This window comes from Amblyomma americanum, chromosome 1 (assembly GCF_052857255.1).
Source record: "Amblyomma americanum isolate KBUSLIRL-KWMA chromosome 1, ASM5285725v1, whole genome shotgun sequence".
NCBI classification, from domain to species: Eukaryota; Metazoa; Arthropoda; class Arachnida; order Ixodida; family Ixodidae; genus Amblyomma; species Amblyomma americanum.
In genome coordinates, this window is record NC_135497.1 from 16410353 (window position 1) to 16437736 (window position 27384).

The window sequence follows — 27384 nt, forward strand, 5'->3', positions numbered from 1 at the left end:
GATATTTAGCTTTGGTGCGGTTCTGATAGCGGCGAGACTGGCCACCTAAACTGCACGCCGCTGCCTCGTTATCAGGCTGCGTCATGGCGCTCACTTCCCGTGCTGCTGCCTCTGCGGCCATAGCAATAGTTTTCGGCTTCGGCTAGCGTAAGTGAACTTTTTGCGAGTAGCTTCTGTTGCACAGCGCGATCTCGGATGCGACAAACGATGCGGTCACGCAACATGCGGTCAAGGCTGGTGCCCAAGTTACACTCATCAGCAAGTTTGCGGAGTTCAACAACATATTCTCGGACAGATTCGCCTGCAGCCTGGTTTCTTCTAAAGAACTTGAAACTTGCAGCAATCTCGTTACACTTTGACGCATAGTGGGCATTAAGGAACGTGACCGCGTCCTTGTAGCTCAGCTGATTTAATTTTTGGGGAGCGCAGTGTCCGGCGAGCACAGCTGTCGTCTTCGTTGACACTTTCGAAAGCGCTGCTACAGGGGACAACAAGAGAAAGAAAACGAAGTACAAGCGCTTGTCCTTCGTTTTCTTTCTCTTGTTGTCCCCGTAGCAGCGCTTTCCAAAGTTTTAAAATGATGTACCAACTCGCTCAATTGTCCGTGTTGTCTTCGTTGACAGTGCCGAAACCAAAACGTCATTTCCTTTTCCTCCGTCTTAATATCGTTCGCTTCAAAGAAGGCTTCCAGGCGAGTCAAATAAATATCCCACTTATCTTGGTGTTCGTCGAAACTTGGGAAGCCGAAGTTCGCCGCCACGAGCATGTCTGCTCACGCGCCGTAGCCGTAGCTGCCTGCAGTGCCGCGGGAACGTACCCCTCGTCGCCACTGTTATAACGAGTGACAGAGTGACACAACCGGGCCGAGGGCAAATGCAGGACTGCTTTATTTTGCAGACAACTATATTAAGGCTGCTTGCTTGGTGGCGTCACACAAAAGAGCCAATCACGTTGGGCACGTGTCAGCCCTTCACGTCATATGAGCATCGGCATTAATTCAGGCCAAAATAGGGAAGCAGTGGTCCTGGGGATGATAGAGATCAATAAAAAAGATAGAAATGATGCAGATAGGTTTTAGGAGCACTTAAGGTTACAGGGGAAGAAGAAAGAAGGTATCCGACACTCATTGGAAGTACACTGGAAGTATCAGAAACCTTTAAAAACGAGAATGGTCTCATTGGCTTGGCTACTACGCAAGAGTGCCCCCTCGGGTGCCGATCGAGGAGAGAAGGCGCATCGTCCGGCTTTGTATCGAAGGTTCGAACTCAGCGTGAAATCTGCCGCCGCACCGGGAGGATCAGAACATCGGTGAGCTCCTATAGGGATGAAGAGGGAAGAATCGCTGATGCTCAGCTCATTGGGCGACCAAGGCTACCGACGTTGGAAGAGGATGAATCGATAGTCGCTGCCGCTGTTGTCGACCCCTTTCTCAACGCCAGGCAGTTGCTGGTGCGAGGTTATCAGGAGCATATTCCGGCAGGCGGCTCTCATGAACTGCGTGGCCGCTCAGAAGCCGCACCTGGCAACAAAGCAGAGGGAAGAACGACTGAACTTTGCCAGAGCTTTCTAGCAGTGGTTGGCAGAGGAGTGCCGGGAAGGGATTTTCACGGACCAGTCCTGGAACTAACAGCAGTGTGTGTGGCCTCCGTTCAACAGCAGGTATGAACTGGCATCCTTATAGCTAACGCAAATCGCGGGTAAAGTTAGATTAGCTTCTCAGTGTTAAAACATAAAGATGGTTTGCAACGCATCGTAGTCTTAAGAATGCAATGCAGCCTCATTTCTTCCCTTGCCGCTTGACTTGGCGTAGGTGCAGTATCGAATAACAAGTGTTTCATTTGCGCGTATTACATATCAATCTGGGTTGAATGTGCAATTTTGTGTAATTTTAGCCTTCATCTTTATTTTCTTTCTGCAGCTGAGTGAGCCAGCTCCACGCTTTTGGGCCCGACATATGTTAATGCTTGTTCTCTCTCATATTCCCAGGTATATCCCCGGCTACACCCACAGGGTGCTCAGCAGCGGGAGCTGCTCGGTGAGTGTCTGGGGCGCCATCAGTCGGGGCCCACTCGTGCGGATCGAGGGTTCATTCATCGGGACGATGTACTGTCAAGTCCTCACAGAGCATTTGATTCCACACGTCCTGGACGGGCCGTTCCAGGATGGCTGCTACCTGTTCCAGCACGACCGTCGCCCCGTGCACAAAGAGCGCGCTGCGAGCACTCTTCTGGAGCGCTACGCCGTGTCTCAGCTGCAGCATGCCGTGGCCACCTGACAGGGCTGATCTTAACTCGATCGAAAATGTCTGGGGAATGCTGACTAAGACGCTCCCCTCACGACGTCTTTGCGGTGGCACAGTGCATCAGCTGTGGCATGCCGTGAAGGAAGAGTGGGAAGCGCGTCCATAGCTAGTGGCGTTTTTTTTCAGTTTGAGCTGAAGGCCGGCGAGTGTAAGGCACCTGGCGGAGACGACTTAGACGGATAGGCGACGACGTCGTCCAGATAACCGAGGCCACGCAGCACGTTGTCCATCATTCGTTCGAACGTCGCTGGGGCGTTGCAGAGCCCGATTACCATTAACGTTGAATTCGTAGCGTTCTTCGAAGGCGGTCTTCGCACGATCAGCCGCAGTCATGGCAATCTGCCAATACCCAGATCGTAAATGGAGAGAATAATTCTGCGCGCTGCATTTTCGATGCGTGGGAGGAGACACACATCCCGACGCGTAGTTTTGTTGAGGAGGCGATAGTCGACGCAGTTTTTAATGGACCCGTCCTTCTTCAAACGGAAAAGAGGGGACGACCAGGGATGACTGGATTCCTGAACAATACTGCGGTGGAGCATGTCGACTTGTTCGGCGATGACACAGCGCTCGGTAGGCGACACACGGTACGGGAATCGGTGGAGAGGTAAGGGCCGGTGTCGATGTGGTGGGAGACGGTCGTCGTCCGGCTCAAGGAAGCTTGCGGCGTGTCAAACGAGGAGCGTAAATGGTGCAGCAGGTCAAGAAGCTGCTCGCGGCGACGCGGCTCGAGGGCACTGTCAACAGAACGGTTGAAGATATCACGCTGAAGAGGGCGAAATCCACACGAGTAGGGGTCAAGGCTTCAGCTTGGCAAGCAGGCAAATGTGCGACAGTGTCAAGGTCGAAGAGGAGGAGGTCCATGGGCTCAATACGGCCAACGCACTCCCCAGGAAGCAATGTGACGGGATACGAAAGAGTATTGGCTACCACAACGGTGCTGGTACCATTGCACGGGTCCAGCAGGGTGAAGGGCAGAGGTATGTGGCGGCAGCGGGAAGGCAAAAACCAAACTGTAGCGTCGGCGGCAGAGAGCCGAACAAGAACAGCGCTGGCGGGTGGACTATTGGTGTCCTGAGCGATGAGGAGTTTGGTAGCAGCACGAGGACCCGTCTCGTCAAGCACGGTAGCGGATGGCATAACACACGGAGAATTCGGCCTCGGGACGGCCGCCGTCAATCAGGGCTTGATGCTGGGACAGGAAATCCCAGACGAGAATGACGTCATGAGAAATGGCGAGAACGATGAATTCAATAAATACATAGCATTGGCAATTATAACTCGAGCGGTGCAGAGAGCGACAGGCCGGAAATAGGCGTCATCACATTGAGAGTGGAACGACAGAGTTTTTGACTAATAACAGATAGGGCGGCGCCAGTGACTACGAGCGCAAGGGTCGAAACACCTTTAACGATAACGACAGTAATATTCGCGGGGAAAGGGGTATTTGACGTTCGAATGAGTACGCAGCTCATGCCTCGGAAACTGCGGTTAGTTTCCCGGCTCGGCTGAGGGAGGTCGCGGCGCATGGGTAAAATGGAGCAGCGCCGAGGTAAAGGTGAGCGAAGAGACAGGAAGGCCTGATGGTCAGAAGACTGGCGGCCGCCCCGACGGAACTCGGAACTAAGGTCCCGAATAGGACGTCGCAGGTAGTGCATGGCCGGACAGCGGCACGCGGCGTCAGCAAAGACGTGCGACGTCTCCGGGTATCCCGCAAGCGAAGCATATCGGGCGGTTGTGCGATGTGCAGCATGGAGCTGCAGACGGCTAGCAAAAGTGCGTGGCGAGCGCACCAGGGGTGAAGGATACGCATTTGCCGGGGTGGGCGAGCCACGACTTCGGCATAGATGCGAGGCGCCGCCAGAATGGGGAGCCGAGCGGCGCGATGGCATCGGGGTAAATCAGCGGCGCAGTGGCGGGGGTGGGTGGAGTGAGGACGGCATCATCAAATGGCAGCGGGTCAGCGACAGTAGCTGGAGGATGGCCGGAAGGGAGAGCTTTCGAGATCTGTGTCGGTATTTCGGGACTGAGATGCGGCGCAAGGAATGATGGTTGCTCCGGCGGACAGGGCAGCAGAGACAGCTGACGGGCTACCTCCTTGCGCACAAAATTCTTGATTTCAGCGGAGAGGCAAGAGAGGGCTCGGTGTCCGGAGCCAGTTCTGCGAGCGACGCGTCAGCCGGGGGACGAACCGAAACACGCTGCTTGCGTAGCTCGCCAAAACTCTGGCAGAGTTCGTGGACCTTCGCGATGATAGTCGAACTCTTAGCGGTGAGCCTGTTGAAGGCGCTATTATCGATGTCCCTCAAGATGCGCCGATCTTATCTTCGTCTGTCATAGTCGGGTTGATGCGTTTGCATAAGTCCACGATGTCCTCGATGTAACTTGTGAAGATTTCTCCAGCCGTCTGCTCCAGTAGCGAGCGTAGACCTGCTTAGCACGAAGTTTCTGAACGGCAGGGTGGTCGAATGTTTGAGCAAAGGTGGTCTTGAATGCGGGCCAGGTGGTGATGTCCGACTCTTGGTTCCGGTATCACAGATCGGCAACGTCAGTTAAGTAGAATATGACGCTAAGCTAGAGAGCGCCATCCCATTGGTTGTGCTGGCTCACTTGTTCGTAGGCTGAAAACCAGTCCTCGACATCTTGGTCACAGCTGTCACTGAATAAAACGGGAGCCTCGTTGGCGCAAGGCGCCAGGGCAGGTGACAGGTGGAAGTGGAGCCGGGGGCTCCTGGATCGTCTACGTCTTGCAAATCGGGTACCGTGTGTCTGCGGAAGTCCAGGACTAAGTCGGAGGTGAGGATCGTGGCACCTCCAGCATGCGAAGAGTGGATTTACTGATAGGTCACGGCGACGAATGCAGGTAGCACTCAGGTCGCAGCAGGACAGGACAACCAGGAGAGCGGCAGCAGCTTCAGTACGAAACTCGCGCTCTAGCCACCAGCGATGACGATAAAGCGCGGCAGTGCTGAGTCATCATCTTCTTACAGCACCATCAAAATGATCAATATGTCTTGAACTGCCAGCGTGCCTTCTCAATTCAAATGCAGCTTGAAGGGCAACATTTTCTTCTCTTCTTCAGGAGAAACGATGCTTGCACGCTTTAAGCTCCCGAAGGTGCTTAAGGGCAAGGAAATTTTTCATTGTGTTACCACCTTCATCCGCTGAAGCCATCGCTGAAAAAGCAGCACCCTACTTTAAGTGTGAAAGTGGTGAGAATAAAATGACTGTTGAGGGACTAACTGACAATGTTATCATACCTGCTGAATTTCAAATCTAAAAGAGCCAGAACACCCCTGTTGCTGTCAAAAAGAGGATTTCTATATTTCGTTTCAGGAACACCATTCACCCATACATAGCAAGGAGGGTATTGTCAATAGACGGAAACTACAACCAGGCACCACATGCTCGATACTTATCAACTAAAATCTCAAGACATCTCAACCACGCGTACTCTTACAGTCAAGTTGTTCGAACTAAAGCTGCTATGCATACAAGCAAATTCATGTCATTAACCTGTGCATATATATATATATATATATATATATATATATATATATATATATATATATATATATATATATAATTGGTTTTTTGGGGGGGAAGGAAATGGCGCAGTATCTGTCTCATATATCGTTGGACACCTGAACCGCGCCGTAACGGAAGCGATAAAGGAGGGAGTGAAAGAAGAAAGCAAGAGGTGCCGCAGTGGAGGGCTCGGGAATAATTTCGACCACCTGGGGATCTTTAACGTGCACTGACGTCGCACAGCACACGGGCGCCTTAGCGTTTTTTCTCCACAAAAACGCAGCCGCCGCGGTCGGGTTCCAACCCGGGAACTCCGGATCAGTAGTCGAGCGCCCTAACCACTAAGCCACCGCGGCGGGGCATACAGAAAACAGCCACACCTACAGATAGCAATCACAGCACCAGAAATAAGAAAGAAAAACGTCTGCGAAACAAATACAACCTGTAATAAGGGCGTAACAACTCATTGGCATCCACCCAAGCGCAGCCATACGTCTACCAAAGAATAGCTTTCCTTTGTAGCCGTATGGCTGCGCTTGGATGGATGCCAATGAATAATTACTTCTTTATTACAAATCTGCTCCACCTTAGGGGTTTCCGCTAAAATTTGACCAACATTGTTCCCACTTCGAGTTATTGATCAATTCGCTCTCGCCCTACCATAAGATTGCCGTCCCGGTTAGCTCAGTTGGTAGAGCGACTGCTCCGGTAAAGCGGTGGTCCCGGGTTCGAACCCCGGACTAGGAAGAATTTTTCTTTATCTATGAAGTTTCTGAGCAAACTGCTAGCTTTCCTTTGTAACTGTTAGGCTGCATTTGGGTGTATGTCAGTGAATAATTACTCCCTTATTACAAATCTACTCCACCTGGGGGGGGGGGCCTAAAATTTGATCAAATACAACCTGACAAGCATTTCTTCTTTGACTCATACTCAGGGCTCCTGTTTTCCTTGGTGTCAGCCATAGAAGCTTTAAACTGTGTGAGTAACAAATGTGACGTGTTTCTTACAGTCATTCGAAATGACAATGCCGTTGCTAATGTCAGCCTTCGTGGCTGACAGTCAATAACACATCAGTTCTACTCTGCGCCTTATCGACCTGCCAGCAAGCACTTGATGGTGGACAGCGGCGCTGCCTTCGTCTTCGTGACATCATTGCTGCTAGCCGCGCCACCTGGACATATAAAATGAGTGGACAGCCGCCGGACCCCCGGGATTGTTAGCCACTGGTGGCACGTGTTCAGTTGCTTTTCCTGCCTCGTGAAAAGTAGGGTTCTGTCTTTTTTTTATATAGCTGGTTAGTACTTTGTGGCGCTGATCCCGTTTTGGCCTTTTGGACATTGGTACCTTGTAAACACAGCCAGCAAAATGGGCATTGACGTCAACCCGTACCGCGCTCGTATTGGTACCTTGCTACCATTTTCACACCGCTGCATGCCATAAGCGTTCAAGCAAATGCAGTTTACGCGCTTCTTTGCGTTATTTTGCCAAGACCTTCTTATGCGCTAGCATCTGTATTCTTAGCCCTGCTATTCCCTTCTGTTGGAGACATTGAGGCCAATCCGGGACTTCAGGTAGAGGACGTTCTTAACCTGCTGAAAGAGTTCATTGCTGAAAAGACCAAAATTTCAAGGCCACAGCAGCTACGTTGGAAAAAATTAAGCGCGATGTTTTTGGCATCAAATCTCGGATTGCCGCCATTGGACGGAACACGAGTAGTGTATATCTGTCATGTCTGTTCTGTTCATGGGACAATTAATAAAGTCAAAAAGTGGCAAGCACAAGCAAGGACCCTGGCAACGGGGCTGATGATCTTAACAATAGAATAAGGCGAAACAACCTGTTGGTAAAGGGCATGCCTGAAACAGAAGACAAATACTATGAATATAGCGAAGACAGAATGCTGGATTTCATTTCTACCTACCTAAAAGTTACACTGGACGCCAACGACATCGAACGAGCTTACCACGTTGGCCGGCGTCGGGATGAGTACAAATGTCTAATAATTATCAAGTTCCTTAATTTCACGATAAAGGAAGAAGTACTGCGGAGTGCGTTCAACCTAAAAGCCTTTGAGCCCAAATATGGTTGGAAGAAGATTTTTTAACCCAAAATCCAGCTACAACGAAAAAAAAATTCATCTGGTATGCAAAAAGTATTCGGAAAGAATTAAAATGAGCGATTCACTCTTCGGTTTAATAAGCTTCACTGGCGTGGTATAAGTTACAAATATGACCCCGCTTTGGAACAAGTTGTGAAGGTAAACAAAATGTGCGCAGTACACAATGACCGAAAACGCAAAGCAGGGGGTCATCCGGCAAGATTTCAGAGATTTCGGTGCTTCTTGCAAATTTCCGCAGTATTGTTCCTAAACTTGACACTGTGAAAGGTATGATTTTTACATGCTCTCCAGATGTCATTCTTTGCACCGAAAGATGGCTAACCCCTGGCGTTCCCAACTGCCAACTATCATTTCCTGATAACCTAAGTGTTTTTTCGTATAGATAGCAAAGAGGAAAGGGGAGAAGGCGTAGTGGTCACCGTACGGAGCGATTACCAGCCATGTCATGTCGCCTTTGACACGTGTCTTGAGCTGTTGGGAGGAATGGTTCGACTCAAAGGTGCCACATATATCATAGGTGCGTGCTGCCGCCCTCAAAACCTGATTTTATCGATCATCTGCACAATGCACTAGAATACATAGCGCCAAAGCATCGTGCTTTTAGGATGAGATTTCAATTATCCTGTTCTTAACTGGATAACGTCTTCTCTCACTTCCGGATCCAGTCGCCATGAATACTTGATACTGTGACCAAGTTCCATCTAATTCAACTAGTACAGGAGCCTACCCGAGGAGATCACGTTATAGATTTATTATTTACAAACCTTTTCACTCGTTCCCGCAACTACGTACTCGAACAAATGAGCGATCACAGATTCGTCCACAGTTTAGTACCCATGTACCTTGCTACCAAGCAGATTACAACCAAATGCGTACTAACTACCCGCAATGTGACTATGAAAAAATGAACCGCATGCTAAGAGACTTTGCGCAAACTTTCGAAACAACCTTTGAGACACAACAAACGAAATGTGGCTGCTATTTCGTGATAGGTTGAAGGAAAGGAACATGCCTGCATCCCAAAAATACACATAGAATCAAGAACTGACGCCCCCTGGTTCACAAAGGTGTTGAGAAATCCCTTAACAAACATAGCAGGGCAAGTGAACTCTGATAACGGCTGGCAGTAGTACAAAGACGTATCTGCTAAGGCCTAAATCGCCATTAAAACATTTTTATAACCACACTTTACATGATCTGCTAAGAAGCAACCCTGCAAAATTGAGGCATGTGATTAACCCTAAGAATATTGAAAGATGTGGATGGGTGTGTTGTGCCTCCAAAGGCAATGCCTGACTTATTTAACAAGCATTTTAAAGACCCGTTTATAGACGAATCAGTGCCTTTTAATTTTCCGGAACCTCACGAACCGTTGGTTCTTCCTTCATCAGAACCAGTGGTCATTATTAACGCAGCTGGGGTTGCCCGAGCTATCGAGCCACTACCGCTTAAATTTAGACCTGATCCAGACGGTGTCAACACTAGACTTCTCTAAAACTTGCCGCGCACGTATCGGCTACCTTGCTAACTTTCATATTTCCGCAGTCTTTAGATACGGGATGCGTTCCCGATGACTGGAAAGCAGCAAACGAGAGCCCAGTTGAGCACGCCTTTAGGCAAACGTGAGCATGGCTTTAGGCAAAAGAAGTATTGTTAAACACAGTTATTTGAGCTCATAACAGATCTTCATGAATCGGTACACGAATTAATGTATACTGAGGCCATATTTATAGATTTTTCAAAATCTTTTGATCACGTCCCCCATAAAATACTAATGAAGAAAGTTAACAATCTCAAACTGCACCGCGACACCACCCGTTGGACCGAAGAATTCTCATGTAATCGCTCCCAACGCGTCAAAATTAAAGCGCATTTGTCTAACAGTTCACGCGTCATGTCGGGAGTTCCACAGAGATCGGTGTTAGGGCCTTTACTATTTTTAATTCATATCAATGACATATCATCTAACATAGCATCTAAAGGACGACTCTTCGCTGACGACTGTGTAATTTATAGGAAGATAGTTGCGCTTGACGTAGTTATTCTGTTGTTCGACTTAATGCATCTAAATGAGCACCGTCAGCTATGACAGATGGAGATAAATGTGAAAAAACAAAGCTAATGACCTTTTCCACACGCACTAATACGCTTTCATATGTGTATACAATTAAAGACAAAATAGTTGACAGAACGGATTGTTTCAAGTATCTCGGTGTCTATTTCAGTGCTGATTTAAGCTGGAGCACCCACATAAATCACACTACTAAAAAAGCATTTCAGAAACTGAGACTCTTTACATCTCTGTCGCTGACCAGAACCGACAACGCACTCCCTCACCAGAACCAGATTTGGCCACCCTGGTGTAGTACTCGGCCACAACCTTCTATGAGCAAACCAATTAACCCTCGGCCCTCAGTCCCCAGCTGCTGGGTAGCAACTGACCAAAGCGGTGGTCAGACCTGTGACACAGCAGAGGGCTCCGGACAGGTCTCCATTGGAATCTGAACCTCGCGACGTTTAACGCTAGAACCTTATCTAGTGAGGCTAGCCTAGCAGTGCTGTTCGAGGAAATAGCGGGCATTAAATGGGATGTCACAGGGCTTAGTGAAGTTCGGAGTACAGGTGAGGCATATACAGTACTAAAAGGCGGGCACATACTGTGTTATCGCGGATTAGCGGATAGACGAGAGTTATGTGTGCGATTCCTCATTAAACAAGATATAGCTGACAGCGTAGAGAAGTTCTGTAGTATTCACGAGACGGTGGCAGCTACCGTTATTAGGCTCAATAGGGATACAAGCTGAAGGTGGTGCAGGCCTACGCGCCTACATCCAGCCATGATGACCAGACCGTTGAAAGTTTCTATGAAGACGTGGAATCGGCAATGAATAAAGTAAAATAACACTACACTGTACTGATGGGCGACTTCATTGCGAAGGTGGGCAAGAAGCAGGCTGACGACCACGCGATCGGTGACTACGGGATAGGTTCTAGAAATAGCAGGGTAGAGTTATTAGTAGAATTTGCAAATAGAAATAATTTACGGATCATGAATACCTTCTTCCGCAAACGAGAGAACAGGAAGTGGGCCTAGAAGAGCCCCAATGGTGAGACTAAAAATGAAATTGACTTCATACTATGCGCTCAATCTGGCACCGTTTAGGATGTGAACGTCCTCGGAAAGGTGCGTTGTAGCCACCACAGAATGGTAAGGTCTCGAATTAGCTTACACTTGAAAAGGGAACGAAAAAGGCTAGTGAAGAGGAAGTCCATTAACGAGTTGATGAAGTCGAGAGTGTGACGGAATCCCGTCTGGCCGGGGGGATACATTTCAAAACAAAGAGACGCCGACCAGTAAAACGAAAAAATTGTATTGACGTTTCGGCGCCCAGAACGGGGGCCTTGTTCACAATGGAAACACACCAAGAGGGTTCGTCTTTTTAAAAGCTATAGTAATCGCCGTAAAGATCGCGCGTAAATCGGGTTAAGATTGCCCTCGTTACGATTAAGCGTGTGAGCCGTTGTCTGTATCACCAGGGACTCGAGATGAAGCCGTGATGTTGTCAGTTTCTCTTTTTCGATGATTCTTGCTTTTTCCCAATCTATTCTGTGATTTGCCGTCACCGCGTGCTCTGCCAAGGCGTTATTGCGGGTATCTTCTTTCTGCACATCACGAGCATGTTGCTGTAGGCGCTTCTTGTAACTTCCGGTTTCGCCGATGTAAACACCGTTGCAATCTGCACAAGGGATGGCGTAGACAACTCCTGGGAACTTCTCTTTTGGCAACTGATCTTTGACGTTCATCAGTTGTTGTCGCATTTTCTTGACAGGGACATGGGCAACTAGCACGTCATACTCTCGTAATACACGGGCGAGGCACTCACTTGTTTTCGGCACATAAGGAATAGCCGCACGTTTTTTGGGCGGAAGAGGGGCGTCCGGATGACGAGGCCGTGACAGCCGTCGTTCTGTGGACCTGATGAAATGGCTTGGGTAACCACAACTAGTGAGATCTTTTCGTACCCTTGACGCGTCCGCAGCGGCGTCAGTGGTGTTTGTGCATATCTTCTTGGCCCGCTGCATTAAACTGCTCACAACGGCTCTTTTTTGGGCGGCAGGATGGACGGAACTGAAATGTAGGTAGCGGCCTGTATGTGTAGCCTTTCTATACACGCTAAACGACAACTTCTGGCCTTTCCTTGAGACGAGGACGTCCAGAAAAGGCAGACTGCCGTCCACCTCTTCTTCCAACGTAAACTGAATGGCGTCTTCCTGGCTGTTCAGGTGTGTCAGAAACTGGCTCACCGCGTCCTTGTGCAGAATGCAAAAGCAGTCGTCGATGTAACGGAAGAAGACCTTGGGGGCAGGGTGAAAGGAGGTTAACGCGCGTCGCTCCAATGACTCCATGGTGAGGTTAGCGGCCGTCACCGAAACAGAAGCACCCATGGGGGTCCCATGGACTTGCTTGTAGTAGTTTCCCCTAAAAACAAAGTAGGTATTGCTCAGGCAGAAAGCAAGCAGCCGGCGCAGGTCCCGTGCTTCTATTGGCGATCTTTCCGGTAGAGAGGCATCGCTATCGAGCGCAGCGGTGCATACGTCGACAGCAAGGTCAGTCGGTACACTCGTGAACAGGGACTTCACGTCGAAAGACACCATCAATTCACTGTCTTCGATCAGGGTGTTGCGGGTCTTCTCAACAAAGTCGTATGAGTTGCGAACGTGGCAAGTCCCATGGCCAACAAGCGGGGAAAGAACACGGTGCAAGAATTTGGAGAGGCTGTGCAGAGGGGAGCGGGTAAAATCCACGATAGGTCGCATTGAAACTCCTGGTTTATGTATCTTTGGCAAGCCATAAAACGCTGGCGCGGAACCATTGTGGCATAGTAACTTGTAGTAGAGCGGTTTTTGGCTCGGCGGGACGAACTGAAATACGTCGGCGAGAAGCTTCTGAAGTTCCCTCTCCAACTTGAGTGTAGGGTCCTTCTTGAGGCGGACGTACGTGTCACCGTCTTCCAGGAGAGACAGTATCTTGCGGTCATAGTCAGACTTGTCCAAAAGGACTGTCGCGTTGCCTTTGTCTGCTGGCAAAATTACAATATCTTTGTTGTCACGGAGGCTCTTCATAGCGGATTGTTCCTCGCGAGACAAAGCAGAACGGGAAGGCCCGCGATGAATGGCGTTGAGAACGCCCACCACCCGTGTGCGGGCCTCTTCGCGGCGAGTGTTCTCAACTTGGCTGATCGCATTTTCCACAGCGCATACCAACTTCTTCCTATTCGGTGCAGCTCCTAGGTTGAAATTCAACCCCAAATTCAGAACAGCCTCTTCAGCTCGGTTGGGCTTATACGATGAAAGGTTATGCACAGCGGGTTTTGAAATCATCGTCTGCCCTCTCTGGTGCTCGGATAGGAGCCTGCCTAACTTATTGTCATGAGCACGCTCACCTTTCTGGCGTTGACGTTCCATCTTCTGATTTGCGTGCAACTGAATGCTGGTGAACTCATTAGGAGATTGGTGTTCTAGACGACGACGAGCAAAAAACGCTTCGTTCTCCAGTGCGCGGATTTTTCCTTTGCAGTCCAAGATTCTTGCTTGCAGGAGCTGATGTTCCGCTTTGCCAACCACACTGAGCCCAAAAGGCGTCGACACCGGTCTGTTGAGACGCAAGGAGCGGGGAACCAAGGCGCGGGCTTTGCATGTTAGAGTAAAATTCAGGTGAGCCTTGAATGAGGCAATACGGCAGTTGAGGCCAACATACTGACGAATCTTGGTGATGATTCCTTGGCCATGGGCCTGGCGAAGGTTGATGAAGTCGAGAGTGTGACGGAATCCCGTCTGGCCGGGGGGATACATTTCAAAACAAAGAGACGCCGACCAGTAAAACGAAAAAATTGTATTGACGTTTCGGCGCCCAGAACGGGGGCCTTGTTCACAATGGAAACACACCAAGAGGGTTCGTCTTTTTAAAAGCTATAGTAATCGCCGTAAAGATCGCGCGTAAATCGGGTTAAGATTGCCCTCGTTACGATTAAGCGTGTGAGCCGTTGTCTGTATCACCAGGGACTCGAGATGAAGCCGTGATGTTGTCAGTTTCTCTTTTTCGATGATTCTTGCTTTTTCCCAATCTATTCTGTGATTTGCCGTCACCGCGTGCTCTGCCAAGGCGTTATTGCGGGTATCTTCTTTCTGCACATCACGAGCATGTTGCTGTAGGCGCTTCTTGTAACTTCCGGTTTCGCCGATGTAAACACCGTTGCAATCTGCACAAGGGATGGCGTAGACAACTCCTGGGAACTTCTCTTTTGGCAACTGATCTTTGACGTTCATCAGTTGTTGTCGCATTTTCTTGACAGGGACATGGGAAGATACCCGCAATAACGCCTTGGCAGAGCACGCGGTGACGGCAAATCACAGAATAGATTGGGAAAAAGCAAGAATCATCGAAAAAGAGAAACTGACAACATCACGGCTTCATCTCGAGTCCCTGGTGATACAGACAACGGCTCACACGCTTAATCGTAACGAGGGCAATCTTAACCCGATTTACGCGCGATCTTTACGGCGATTACTATAGCTTTTAAAAAGACGAACCCTCTTGGTGTGTTTCCATTGTGAACAAGGCCCCCGTTCTGGGCGCCGAAACGTCAATACAATTTTTTCGTTTTACTGGTCGGCGTCTCTTTGTTTTGAAATGTATCCCCCCGGCCAGACGGGATTCCGTCACACTCTCGACTTCATCAACCTTCGCCAGGCCCATGGCCAAGGAATCATCACCAAGATTCGTCAGTATGTTGGCCTCAACTGCCGTATTGCCTCATTCAAGGCTCACCTGAATTTTACTCTAACATGCAAAGCCCGCGCCTTGGTTCCCCGCTCCTTGCGTCTCAACAGACCGGTGTCGACGCCTTTTGGGCTCAGTGTGGTTGGCAAAGCGGAACATCAGCTCCTGCAAGCAAGAATCTTGGACTGCAAAGGAAAAATCCGCGCACTGGAGAACGAAGCGTTTTTTGCTCGTCGTCGTCTAGAACACCAATCTCCTAATGAGTTCACCAGCATTCAGTTGCACGCAAATCAGAAGATGGAACGTCAACGCCAGAAAGGTGAGCGTGCTCATGACAATAAGTTAGGCAGGCTCCTATCCGAGCACCAGAGAGGGCAGACGATGATTTCAAAACCCGCTGTGCATAACCTTTCATCGTATAAGCCCAACCGAGCTGAAGAGGCTGTTCTGAATTTGGGGTTGAATTTCAACCTAGGAGCTGCACCGAATAGGAAGAAGTTGGTATGCGCTGTGGAAAATGCGATCAGCCAAGTTGAGAACACTCGCCGCGAAGAGGCCCGCACACGGGTGGTGGGCGTTCTCAACGCCATTCATCGCGGGCCTTCCCGTTCTGCTTTGTCTCGCGAGGAACAATCCGCTATGAAGAGCCTCCGTGACAACAAAGATATTGTAATTTTGCCAGCAGACAAAGGCAACGCGACAGTCCTTTTGGACAAGTCTGACTATGACCGCAAGATACTGTCTCTCCTGCAAGACGGTGACACGTACGTCCGCCTCAAGAAGGACCCTACACTCAAGTTGGAGAGGGAACTTCAGAAGCTTCTCGCCGACGTATTTCAGTTCGTCCCGCCGAGCCAAAAACCGCTCTACTACAAGTTACTATGCCACAATGGTTCCGCGCCAGCGTTTTATGGCTTGCCAAAGATACATAAACCAGGAGTTTCAATGCGACCTATCGTGGATTTTACCCGCTCCCCTCTGCACAGCCTCTCCAAATTCTTGCACCGTGTTCTTTCCCCGCTTGTTGGCCATGGGACTTGCCACGTTCGCAACTCATACGACTTTGTTGAGAAGACCCGCAACACCCTGATCGAAGACAGTGAATTGATGGTGTCTTTCGACGTGAAGTCCCTGTTCACGAGTGTACCGACTGACCTTGCTGTCGACGTATGCACCGCTGCGCTCGATAGCGATGCCTCTCTACCGGAAAGATCGCCAATAGAAGCACGGGACCTGCGCCGGCTGCTTGCTTTCTGCCTGAGCAATACCTACTTTGTTTTTAGGGGAAACTACTACAAGCAAGTCCATGGGACCCCCATGGGTGCTTCTGTTTCGGTGACGGCCGCTAACCTCACCATGGAGTCATTGGAGCGACGCGCGTTAACCTCCTTTCACCCTGCCCCCAAGGTCTTCTTCCGTTACATCGACGACTGCTTTTGCATTCTGCACAAGGACGCGGTGAGCCAGTTTCTGACACACCTGAACAGCCAGGAAGACGCCATTCAGTTTACGTTGGAAGAAGAGGTGGACGGCAGTCTGCCTTTTCTGGACGTCCTCGTCTCAAGGAAAGGCCAGAAGTTGTCGTTTAGCGTGTATAGAAAGGCTACACATACAGGCCGCTACCTACATTTCAGTTCCGTCCATCCTGCCGCCCAAAAAAGAGCCGTTGTGAGCAGTTTAATGCAGCGGGCCAAGAAGATATGCACAAACACCACTGACGCCGCTGCGGACGCGTCAAGGGTACGAAAAGATCTCACTAGTTGTGGTTACCCAAGCCATTTCATCAGGTCCACAGAACGACGGCTGTCACGGCCTCGTCATCCGGACGCCCCTCTTCCGCCCAAAAAACGTGCGGCTATTCCTTATGTGCCGAAAACAAGTGAGTGCCTCGCCCGTGTATTACGAGAGTATGACGTGCTAGTTGCCCATGTCCCTGTCAAGAAAATGCGACAACAACTGATGAACGTCAAAGATCAGTTGCCAAAAGAGAAGTTCCCAGGAGTTGTCTACGCCATCCCTTGTGCAGATTGCAACGGTGTTTACATCGGCGAAACCGGAAGTTACAAGAAGCGCCTACAGCAACATGCTCGTGATGTGCAGAAAGAAGATACCCGCAATAACGCCTTGGCAGAGCACGCGGTGACGGCAAATCACAGAATAGATTGGGAAAAAGCAAGAATCATCGAAAAAGAGAAACTGACAACATCACGGCTTCATCTCGAGTCCCTGGTGATACAGACAACGGCTCACACGCTTAATCGTAACGAGGGCAATCTTAACCCGATTTACGCGCGATCTTTACGGCGATTACTATAGCTTTTAAAAAGACGAACCCTCTTGGTGTGTTTCCATTGTGAACAAGGCCCCCGTTCTGGGCGCCGAAACGTCAATACAATTTTTTCGTTTTACTGGTCGGCGTCTCTTTGTTTTGAAATGTATCCCCCCGGCCAGACGGGATTCCGTCACACTCTCGACTTCATCAACCTTCGCCAGGCCCATGGCCAAGGAATCATCACCAAGATTCGTCAGTATGTTGGCCTCAACTGCCGTATTGCCTCATTCAAGGCTCACCTGAATTTTACTCTAACATGCAAAGCCCGCGCCTTGGTTCCCCGCTCCTTGCGTCTCAACAGACCGGTGTCGACGCCTTTTGGGCTCAGTGTGGTTGGCAAAGCGGAACATCAGCTCCTGCAAGCAAGAATCTTGGACTGCAAAGGAAAAATCCGCGCACTGGAGAACGAAGCGTTTTTTGCTCGTCGTCGTCTAGAACACCAATCTCCTAATGAGTTCACCAGCATTCAGTTGCACGCAAATCAGAAGATGGAACGTCAACGCCAGAAAGGTGAGCGTGCTCATGACAATAAGTTAGGCAGGCTCCTATCCGAGCACCAGAGAGGGCAGACGATGATTTCAAAACCCGCTGTGCATAACCTTTCATCGTATAAGCCCAACCGAGCTGAAGAGGCTGTTCTGAATTTGGGGTTGAATTTCAACCTAGGAGCTGCACCGAATAGGAAGAAGTTGGTATGCGCTGTGGAAAATGCGATCAGCCAAGTTGAGAACACTCGCCGCGAAGAGGCCCGCACACGGGTGGTGGGCGTTCTCAACGCCATTCATCGCGGGCCTTCCCGTTCTGCTTTGTCTCGCGAGGAACAATCCGCTATGAAGAGCCTCCGTGACAACAAAGATATTGTAATTTTGCCAGCAGACAAAGGCAACGCGACAGTCCTTTTGGACAAGTCTGACTATGACCGCAAGATACTGTCTCTCCTGCAAGACGGTGACACGTACGTCCGCCTCAAGAAGGACCCTACACTCAAGTTGGAGAGGGAACTTCAGAAGCTTCTCGCCGACGTATTTCAGTTCGTCCCGCCGAGCCAAAAACCGCTCTACTACAAGTTACTATGCCACAATGGTTCCGCGCCAGCGTTTTATGGCTTGCCAAAGATACATAAACCAGGAGTTTCAATGCGACCTATCGTGGATTTTACCCGCTCCCCTCTGCACAGCCTCTCCAAATTCTTGCACCGTGTTCTTTCCCCGCTTGTTGGCCATGGGACTTGCCACGTTCGCAACTCATACGACTTTGTTGAGAAGACCCGCAACACCCTGATCGAAGACAGTGAATTGATGGTGTCTTTCGACGTGAAGTCCCTGTTCACGAGTGTACCGACTGACCTTGCTGTCGACGTATGCACCGCTGCGCTCGATAGCGATGCCTCTCTACCGGAAAGATCGCCAATAGAAGCACGGGACCTGCGCCGGCTGCTTGCTTTCTGCCTGAGCAATACCTACTTTGTTTTTAGGGGAAACTACTACAAGCAAGTCCATGGGACCCCCATGGGTGCTTCTGTTTCGGTGACGGCCGCTAACCTCACCATGGAGTCATTGGAGCGACGCGCGTTAACCTCCTTTCACCCTGCCCCCAAGGTCTTCTTCCGTTACATCGACGACTGCTTTTGCATTCTGCACAAGGACGCGGTGAGCCAGTTTCTGACACACCTGAACAGCCAGGAAGACGCCATTCAGTTTACGTTGGAAGAAGAGGTGGACGGCAGTCTGCCTTTTCTGGACGTCCTCGTCTCAAGGAAAGGCCAGAAGTTGTCGTTTAGCGTGTATAGAAAGGCTACACATACAGGCCGCTACCTACATTTCAGTTCCGTCCATCCTGCCGCCCAAAAAAGAGCCGTTGTGAGCAGTTTAATGCAGCGGGCCAAGAAGATATGCACAAACACCACTGACGCCGCTGCGGACGCGTCAAGGGTACGAAAAGATCTCACTAGTTGTGGTTACCCAAGCCATTTCATCAGGTCCACAGAACGACGGCTGTCACGGCCTCGTCATCCGGACGCCCCTCTTCCGCCCAAAAAACGTGCGGCTATTCCTTATGTGCCGAAAACAAGTGAGTGCCTCGCCCGTGTATTACGAGAGTATGACGTGCTAGTTGCCCATGTCCCTGTCAAGAAAATGCGACAACAACTGATGAACGTCAAAGATCAGTTGCCAAAAGAGAAGTTCCCAGGAGTTGTCTACGCCATCCCTTGTGCAGATTGCAACGGTGTTTACATCGGCGAAACCGGAAGTTACAAGAAGCGCCTACAGCAACATGCTCGTGATGTGCAGAAAGAAGATACCCGCAATAACGCCTTGGCAGAGCACGCGGTGACGGCAAATCACAGAATAGATTGGGAAAAAGCAAGAATCATCGAAAAAGAGAAACTGACAACATCACGGCTTCATCTCGAGTCCCTGGTGATACAGACAACGGCTCACACGCTTAATCGTAACGAGGGCAATCTTAACCCGATTTACGCGCGATCTTTACGGCGATTACTATAGCTTTTAAAAAGACGAACCCTCTTGGTGTGTTTCCATTGTGAACAAGGCCCCCGTTCTGGGCGCCGAAACGTCAATACAATTTTTTCGTTTTACTGGTCGGCGTCTCTTTGTTTTGAAATTAACGAGTTAGCGGTAAGAGGGAAAGTAGAGGCATTCAGGTTATCGCTGCGGAACAGATATTCAGCTTTAACTGAGGAAGACGATCTTAATGTTCATTCAATTAACGATAATCTAACAGCTATCATTGCGGAGTGCACAGTAGAAGTAGGCGGTAGGACGGTTCAACAGGATACCGGCAAACTATCTCAGGAGACGAAAGATGTGCTTAAGAAACGCCAAAGCATGAGGGTGTCTAACCCTACAGACAGAATAGAACTAGTAGAGCTATCGAAGTTAATAAATAAGCGCACGGTAGCCGACATAAGGAAGTTCAATATGGAGAGAATCGAGCATGCTCTAAAGGACGGCGGTAGTCTAAAATCGGTGAATAGGAAACTAGGCATAGGCAAACACCAGATGTATGCGTTAAGAGTCAAGCGGGGATGGTCATTAGTAATATGGATAACATAGTTAAACTAGCCGAAGAGTTCTACACAAATCTACACAATAGCCAATGCAATCCCAGTCTGAAGATTAGCCTGTTCGCTGATGACTGCATGATTTATAAACTGATTCAATCACCTACTGATCAGGCATTGCTAAATTCTGCCCTTAACAGTGTTCTTAACTGGTGTGACAAATGGGGCATTGTGATTAATGTGAAAAACGGTATTTATGCGCACAACAAGAAAGAAAAATGCCCTCAAATTGAACTGCTCTCTTAATAACGGTCCAAATTCTGAGGTTACGAGTTTTAAATACTTTGGTGTTACAATTAATTCCCATGTTAGTTGGACTGACCCCATCAAGTACATAACGTCATTTGCAAGAAGAAATCTAGGTCTCTTGAGGTATAAACTGAAAGGATCACCTAGCAGCGTTAAGAAAGTGGCTTATACATCCCTCATTAGGCCCCAAACACGAATACGCAGATATAGTCTGGGATCCGCTTACCAAGAAAGATATTTCACAACTATAATATGTACAGAGACGTGCAGTGCGCTTCATATTTAACAAATACCTAAATACTGACTCTCCATCTGCTTTAATGATAGCCAATCAATTACAGCCCCTTCAAATAAGATGAAAAATTTCACGATTGAGCTTTCTGCATTCATTTCTTCACAGGAAATTGAGAATCTCCCCAGACACTTATGTCGCAAAGTCAATGACTCGAAAAACCCATCATAAGCATAATCACACCTTCGCTCCCTACTTTGCTCAAACAAACCAATATAAATACTCATATTTCCCGCCAACTATCACAGAGTGGAACTTATAACCAGAAATAGTTTTTGAAACTCAAATTTTGGGAATGCCCTTGCTAACGTTGTGTAAATCTGTCTCCATATACCGCCACTCTGGTGCTTGCTTGTCTCCGCGAAGAAGTTCTACAGCCTTCACACGACGAGCCGACAGCTGGACATCTCGGGTTTACTCGCACCCTCCGCCGCATTCAAGACAACTATTACTGGCCCCGACTGTCTGCCGATGTCGCACACTATGTGAAATCCTGCCGAGATTGTCAGCGACGAAAGACCCCTCCCACCCGACCAGCAGGAATTCTGAACCCCATTGAATTACCCTCAAGGCCCTTTCAGCAGATAGGCATGGGCTTGCCTGGCACTTTCCCAAAGTCAACGTCTGGAAATAAGTGGATCATCATAGCGACCGACTACCTGACCCGCTACGCCGAGGCAAAAGCCCTACGAAACGGAAAAGCAGCAGAAGTCGCCAAATTTTTTGTTGAGTGCATTCTTCTGCGAAACGGCTCCTCCAATGTGCTCATTATAGACAAAGCAATAGCATTCACGGCGGAACTTACGCAAGCCATCCTGCGCTACAGCCAAATCAGCCACCGGAGGAAAACTGCATACCATCCGCAGACCAACGGACTGACCGGCGCCTTAACAAAACCATCGCCGTTATGCTCGCCATGTATGTCTGTGCCGAACACAAAACCTGGGATGTCCTCCTGCCTTACGTCGTATTCGCCTACAACACAGCAGTGCAGGAGACCACTCAGATGACGCCTTTTAGGATCGTCCGTGGCAGGGAGGACACGACCACTGTCAGCCTTGGTGCACATGATAGACACGACCAGACCTTCAAACAACAACATTTAATGAAGGATTAACTGTATTACATGGCGGCCTCGATGAGTGCGTCCATGTGGCACGAACGCTCGACTCGCTCTGTCGCGCGCGCGTCCCCGCAGAGACGACGCTAGGGTGAGAACGCTTCCTGTTGCTTCCTCCGCTTTCCGATAGGTGGTGCGCGTTGCCGTAGGAATACCAACACAAGCTAACAGCACGCTAGACGCCGTGCTGCCCAACGTTACCGAAGAAGATAATGCCGTCGTTGCCGCCTACCTTCAACGCGCAGAAGCAGCTCGAAGGCTTGCCCGATTACGGATCAAAGATCAGCAGCGGTCCGACGCCAGACGCTACAACCTACGAAGACGCAACGCTGAGTACAAGCCAGGAGAATAAGTCTGGGTTTGGACGCCCATTCGCCGCCATGGATTGAGTGAAAAGCTTTTGCGCCGCTATTTCGGCCCTTGCAAGGTTCTTCGTCGGCTAGGTTTATGAAGTCATCCCTGACTCAATGACTGCATCGCAGCAACGCCGCGTACGACCAGAAGTTATCCATGTCGTCCGTCTGAAGCCCTTGTATACGCGCTAAAAGACGCTGCATTTCTACACTCTGTGTTTATTTTCGCACGATCAGTTTTATTTGCTGCTAGTAGCATTATTTGTTTTAATGCATCGGGTCCATGCTTCTTCGAGAGGGGAGTAATGCCGCGAATCTTTGCAGTGTTTGCTCATTCTTCAAATCTGCCGCCACACCGCTTTATCGCTTTGTTTGCGACGCAAGCCGCGACCAGATTTATCTCGATTGATTGCATCCAGGTAGAGCTGATTGTACGTTGTTCCATAATGTTCGAGTAACTTTGCACGCTTTATCTCGAAAGTTCGCTATCAGCTTTAAATTGAGCACGGCCGACAGCGGCGGGAATTCCGTTCGACGACCGCCGAGCACGATTGTTGCCGCGCCGCCGCTGAGTGATTCAGTCCATTGTGAGCGCAAGTCAGCTCCTAATAAAGAGTTTTTTAGACACCATTTTCGCAGCCTTTCTGCTCTCCGGAGTGCAGTCGCCACTTCGTGACAATATTCATTAAAAGAGAGCCCACATATTTCCATACAGCACAAAACTCATAGACAGCGATAGCCCTTGCTATTGGCTCTCCGTTGGTGTTGGGAATCACTAACGGGTTTTTATTGAGAACCTCTATAGATGTGACCTCTTTCCCATTTATTGAAAATACACAGGAAATGCAATTCCGAGCGTAAATAATCCCAGGAAGTTCAAGCAACAGGTTGCTGATCGCAAGATGTTTCGAGAATTCTCAGCATTGTCCTGTTCATCAATAACAGACCTAGATATATATAAATCTCAATCATTGATCACACTGCATATCATAGACGCTGCACAGAAATACATTCAACAGAGATCAGGTAAAATACAAACAAAAACCATGGCGAAATGCGGAGTGTAAGAAAGCTAATGAGAACCAAATAATGCATGGTCGAAATTCCGCCGTTTCCTACGGTTGACAACTTATTAAATTTTAAGCGTGCTAAAGCAAACGGAAGGCTTATTGGATGTATATCCAAGAGGGAAATTTGGCAGTTGTTTCACTCATCTGTAAATTCTTGCACAGTTACGCATAAAGTGTACACTAGATTCAAAGCACTTAAAATGCATAGTACGCATCCAACTCGTCTTGTTAGCACTGCTGGCGGTGCACTGGAGCACCAAGTAGATACACTAGGCGAACACTTTGAATACACTTTTCGCTCAGCTTATTATATTAATCCCTTCTCGCGATACAAGCTAGCTGAGAAGGGGAAACCTGTTCACAATAAAAGGCCATCTGTATGATGATACAAAAGCCCATTTACTTTACAAGAGTTGAAGGTTTGCTTAGGCATATGTGGCAACTAGCAGCGGTAGGTCCTCGCAGGATCACATATGGAATGGTCAGGCACCTGCATGAAGTAACCAATAAAACTGTCCTGTACCTGTTTAATAAGATATGGGCCAATGGACGTTTTCCCAAAGCCCGAAAAGAAGCAATCGTTATCGAAATATTAAAGCAAGGCAAAGAAGCCACACTTGCGGCCAGTTATCGGCAAATTGCCCGAACCAGCTGTTTATGCAAGCTCCAGTTAGCCCCGCTTTATCGTCCGCTAACACTTTTCCTTTCCGCCAACTTTTTCCTTTCAAGCTGTCGCTCATCATGTACCGATTTATAAACCGCAATATACCGGTTTAAACAATTTCTATTCGTGACCTAAAATAGAAATAGCACAAGTGTTTCTAAGCGCTATAATTTTTTTTCCTTCCTAAGGTTAGAACTATGAAAATTTTGCCACTAAATTTGGTGGCATTTCGCTGTGGAATATTTTTCCCTTTAAATTCATTTCAGACGTTCATTTGATGGGCTTTACATTCATCTCATTTCGGAGACAGAATATATGAGAATATTCACTGACGCCTAATGAAAGCGTCTTTCCTTCACAGCATTCGCCTATTTGCTTGCTATTGCTTGTTTAAAATTTTAATCAAAGAACTAATGTTATCCCTGTTTGCTGCACTTTGTATAGCTCCCCCCTCCTCCCCCTCCCCCGCCCCCGGCAGTTTTTACTTTGGCGCCTCGTACTGTGTACTGTGTAACCAATGTCGTTGCCGGTTTTATGAATAAAAACTTGAAACTTGAATTGCAATAATTTCACCCCTCTTTAAAAATCTGCTGTCGATAGCAGCTTTGATTATGTGCAGATATTCACAGACCACTCATGAACACTCAAACGGTGTAGTTTTTTGTCAACGACACCCACCAATAGCCTCTTTGTTCAAGATGCCTTCTTAGTGGGCCGGTCGAGTAAGTTGACTTACTGCCTCTGGTAGCCAGCTTTCATCCTCCCTGTTCACTGACTGAAGCACTGTTTGAAAGCAGGAACTCGCCATGCCTGCTGCTTTCCGCAGTGAAATTTCCTCTTGTGATTACAAACTGACAACCAGTGGGCGCAAAAAGTGAAGCAGCTTAATCAGGACACACCCAGGAACAAGGAGCCTAGAGCAACGAGACTATTGACAAGCAACATAGTCACACAACAAACCACACAGCTGAAGCATTTATGACAAATGTGAGAACATCTGCCCGTAATGAAAATCACTGCTTTTTCACAACAGGAGTTTCCAGAGAGGGGCAAAAACTGCAGCTGGGTTCCCGTCCCGAAGATGTCTCCTGCTGTTGAACTGCATGATGGCATGAGCTAGTGTCAAGAGGTGAACCGATTTGGCAGTCACTTCATATACAACAGCGTGAAAAAAGAAAGAATACTAAAGTTTTTCACTTCATTCTGTGCATAAAGATCAGTGCATAAATCGCACACATGCACCACTACAACACAAGTTTTGCTGGAAGAAGATAATGTACTTTATTAGAAGAATATTCTAAAAAATATTGTTTAGAATAACTAATGTGTTTATTATGCCACATTCAAAATTACCAATAACGGCAAACCATTTAGGCGATTAATACAACCAATGGTGAGCAAGAAACTCTCGAAGGTAAGAAACAATTGACGGTGCACACGGACGCTCTGACAAAGAGATCAGTGCTGCAATTAGTAAAGCAAGATCATAGAAAACCTACAATCATTTAGGAAGCTATCGGACCTGCTAAAAGCTATACCTACTTTAAGTACTAGGAACAAATCGCAGTCCAAATAGATGCAAACAGAACTGCCACATGAGATCCGACGAAGTTTTTACAAGTCTGCAAAAGCAGTATACCTTGGCTCGACTAGAAAAAGAAAAATAAGTGGTTCATGAAAATTAAGGTGACCAGTACTACTGGGAAAATGTGTTGAAAGTGCCGCAAAACAGAGGGAAACCCAAGCTAAAAGCAGCCTCTGTCGAAAAAATGCAAGGAAAACTAGTCCATGGAGCACTACTAGTCTAATATCAGTAAGAAAACTAATGCTACACAAAAATGTGAACGTTTATTTTGTTGAAGCCCCACTGGCTCAGGAACTATGAGTTAATGACTGACTTGGGTTAACCTTTTGCGCATATTAACCCTGCACGCAAGTAATCGCGTGCTTTCATTCCCAAGGGCTCCATGCAGTCAGCATATGGGACGCAAGAATCTTTTCATACGCCTTCAACGAAGCTTTACACAAAACAGTGACACAATAAAGCACAATTTCGAATACCCAAATTCGGTGTCTGAAATAAGGTTACTAATTAGGGAGTAATTACTCATTAGCATCCACATGAACAAAGCCCTACAACTACAGCTGAAGGCTAAACAGCTTTCACAGAAAATTTGCAGAAAAAAAAATTTGACTGGCACACCATGAAGGTTTCTCCTAATACAATGGCTAATAGCATTCCCACTTCAAGTTGCCGACAAATTTAGGCTTATTCTGCCTAGTGCTAGCTGTCCTGAGTGGGAAGAATGAGTGCCCCGAACAGGATTTTGTCTTGGATTTGAGCCCTTGACCGTAATTTATTTTCCTTCTATTACAGAATTTATTTGACAGCTATACAAATTTGCTTCGTAGGTTTATGGCTGCACACTGAAGCGGATGTTAATAAGAATTACGTATTCAATTTAAACCTAATCTATTTAGAAATCGGTTCTAAAACATCAGAATTTTTGCCATTATAAACATACCTTCTATAATACTGGCTGAAAATTACATGCTGTCGGCCTAACAAACAGTCTAAATTACAAAATGGAATGCGTCCACAAACAAGGGCAAATTTAGCAAAGACGAAGTGGCCGCTTCCATGAACAAAACTTTTTCTAAGGGAATGCCCCGTTGGCACCTCATTTTTTAGGCACAGCGAGTTCAATAAATGCAATCATTAAACTTGGAAGCCCCTCCCATCAATCTGCCCCTACCTGCACTTGCAATATGCACTGGCACGGAACTTATTAGGTATTAGGTGACGATGACCAGCACATCGCAAGGCCAAAAGCCTTAAGAGGTGGCCTTCACAAGGGCTCATTAGCCATAAGGTGATTAGGTGGTACTCAAAGAAAATCACAATAGCAAGAAAGGACCTGCCAAACTTGAGTTAACATAGGCAGGCGATGAATCTGAGGTGGAGCGTGAACACAAACCCGAAGACAACTGAACAAATTTAACACATCAGCGTAAAATTCCACAGAAGTGCAGACCAGCAACTGCACCTCATGGTACCAAGACTTGAGCACCTGAACACCGCTGTAGCTTGTCCTCAGCTATACCATTGTAGTCCTGCACGTAATGGCAGCAGTGATGTTGCCGTGTACTTTTCAGTCGCCATCTCTAGTGTCGCCTGTGGCAGGGAGTGGCTTTTACAAATGCCTACTCCCACTTAGTCGCAATGGCAGACTCTCCTGCATGTGAGAACTGCGGGTGCGAAGAGACAATTCAGTACTTTGTGATTGCCCTCAGTTTGAGCGTGAGCGCGCCCTCCTGGCTGCAACGCTCGGCCGCTTAGATCCTTGACGCCATTACAGAGGCCAAGATTCTGGGCCATTGGACTAAGTCTTCATCGCAGAGGACAGCTGTGAAGGCGCTTTTAAAATTCTAGAAGCACTCGGGATTGAGTTCAAGATTGTAAACACTCAGAGTACGTACCCTGTTAGT

At 48.2% G+C, this 27384-nt stretch overlaps 1 non-coding gene across 1 annotated transcript; it reads left to right on the plus strand.

The window, feature by feature from the left end:
• The first annotated feature begins 6503 nt into the window (after positions 1-6503).
• On the plus strand, positions 6504-6577 carry TRNAT-GGU (transfer RNA threonine (anticodon GGU)). The gene has a single exon. It is a non-coding gene; the product is annotated as a tRNA-Thr (tRNA).
• Positions 6578-27384: the final 20807 nt, after the last annotated feature.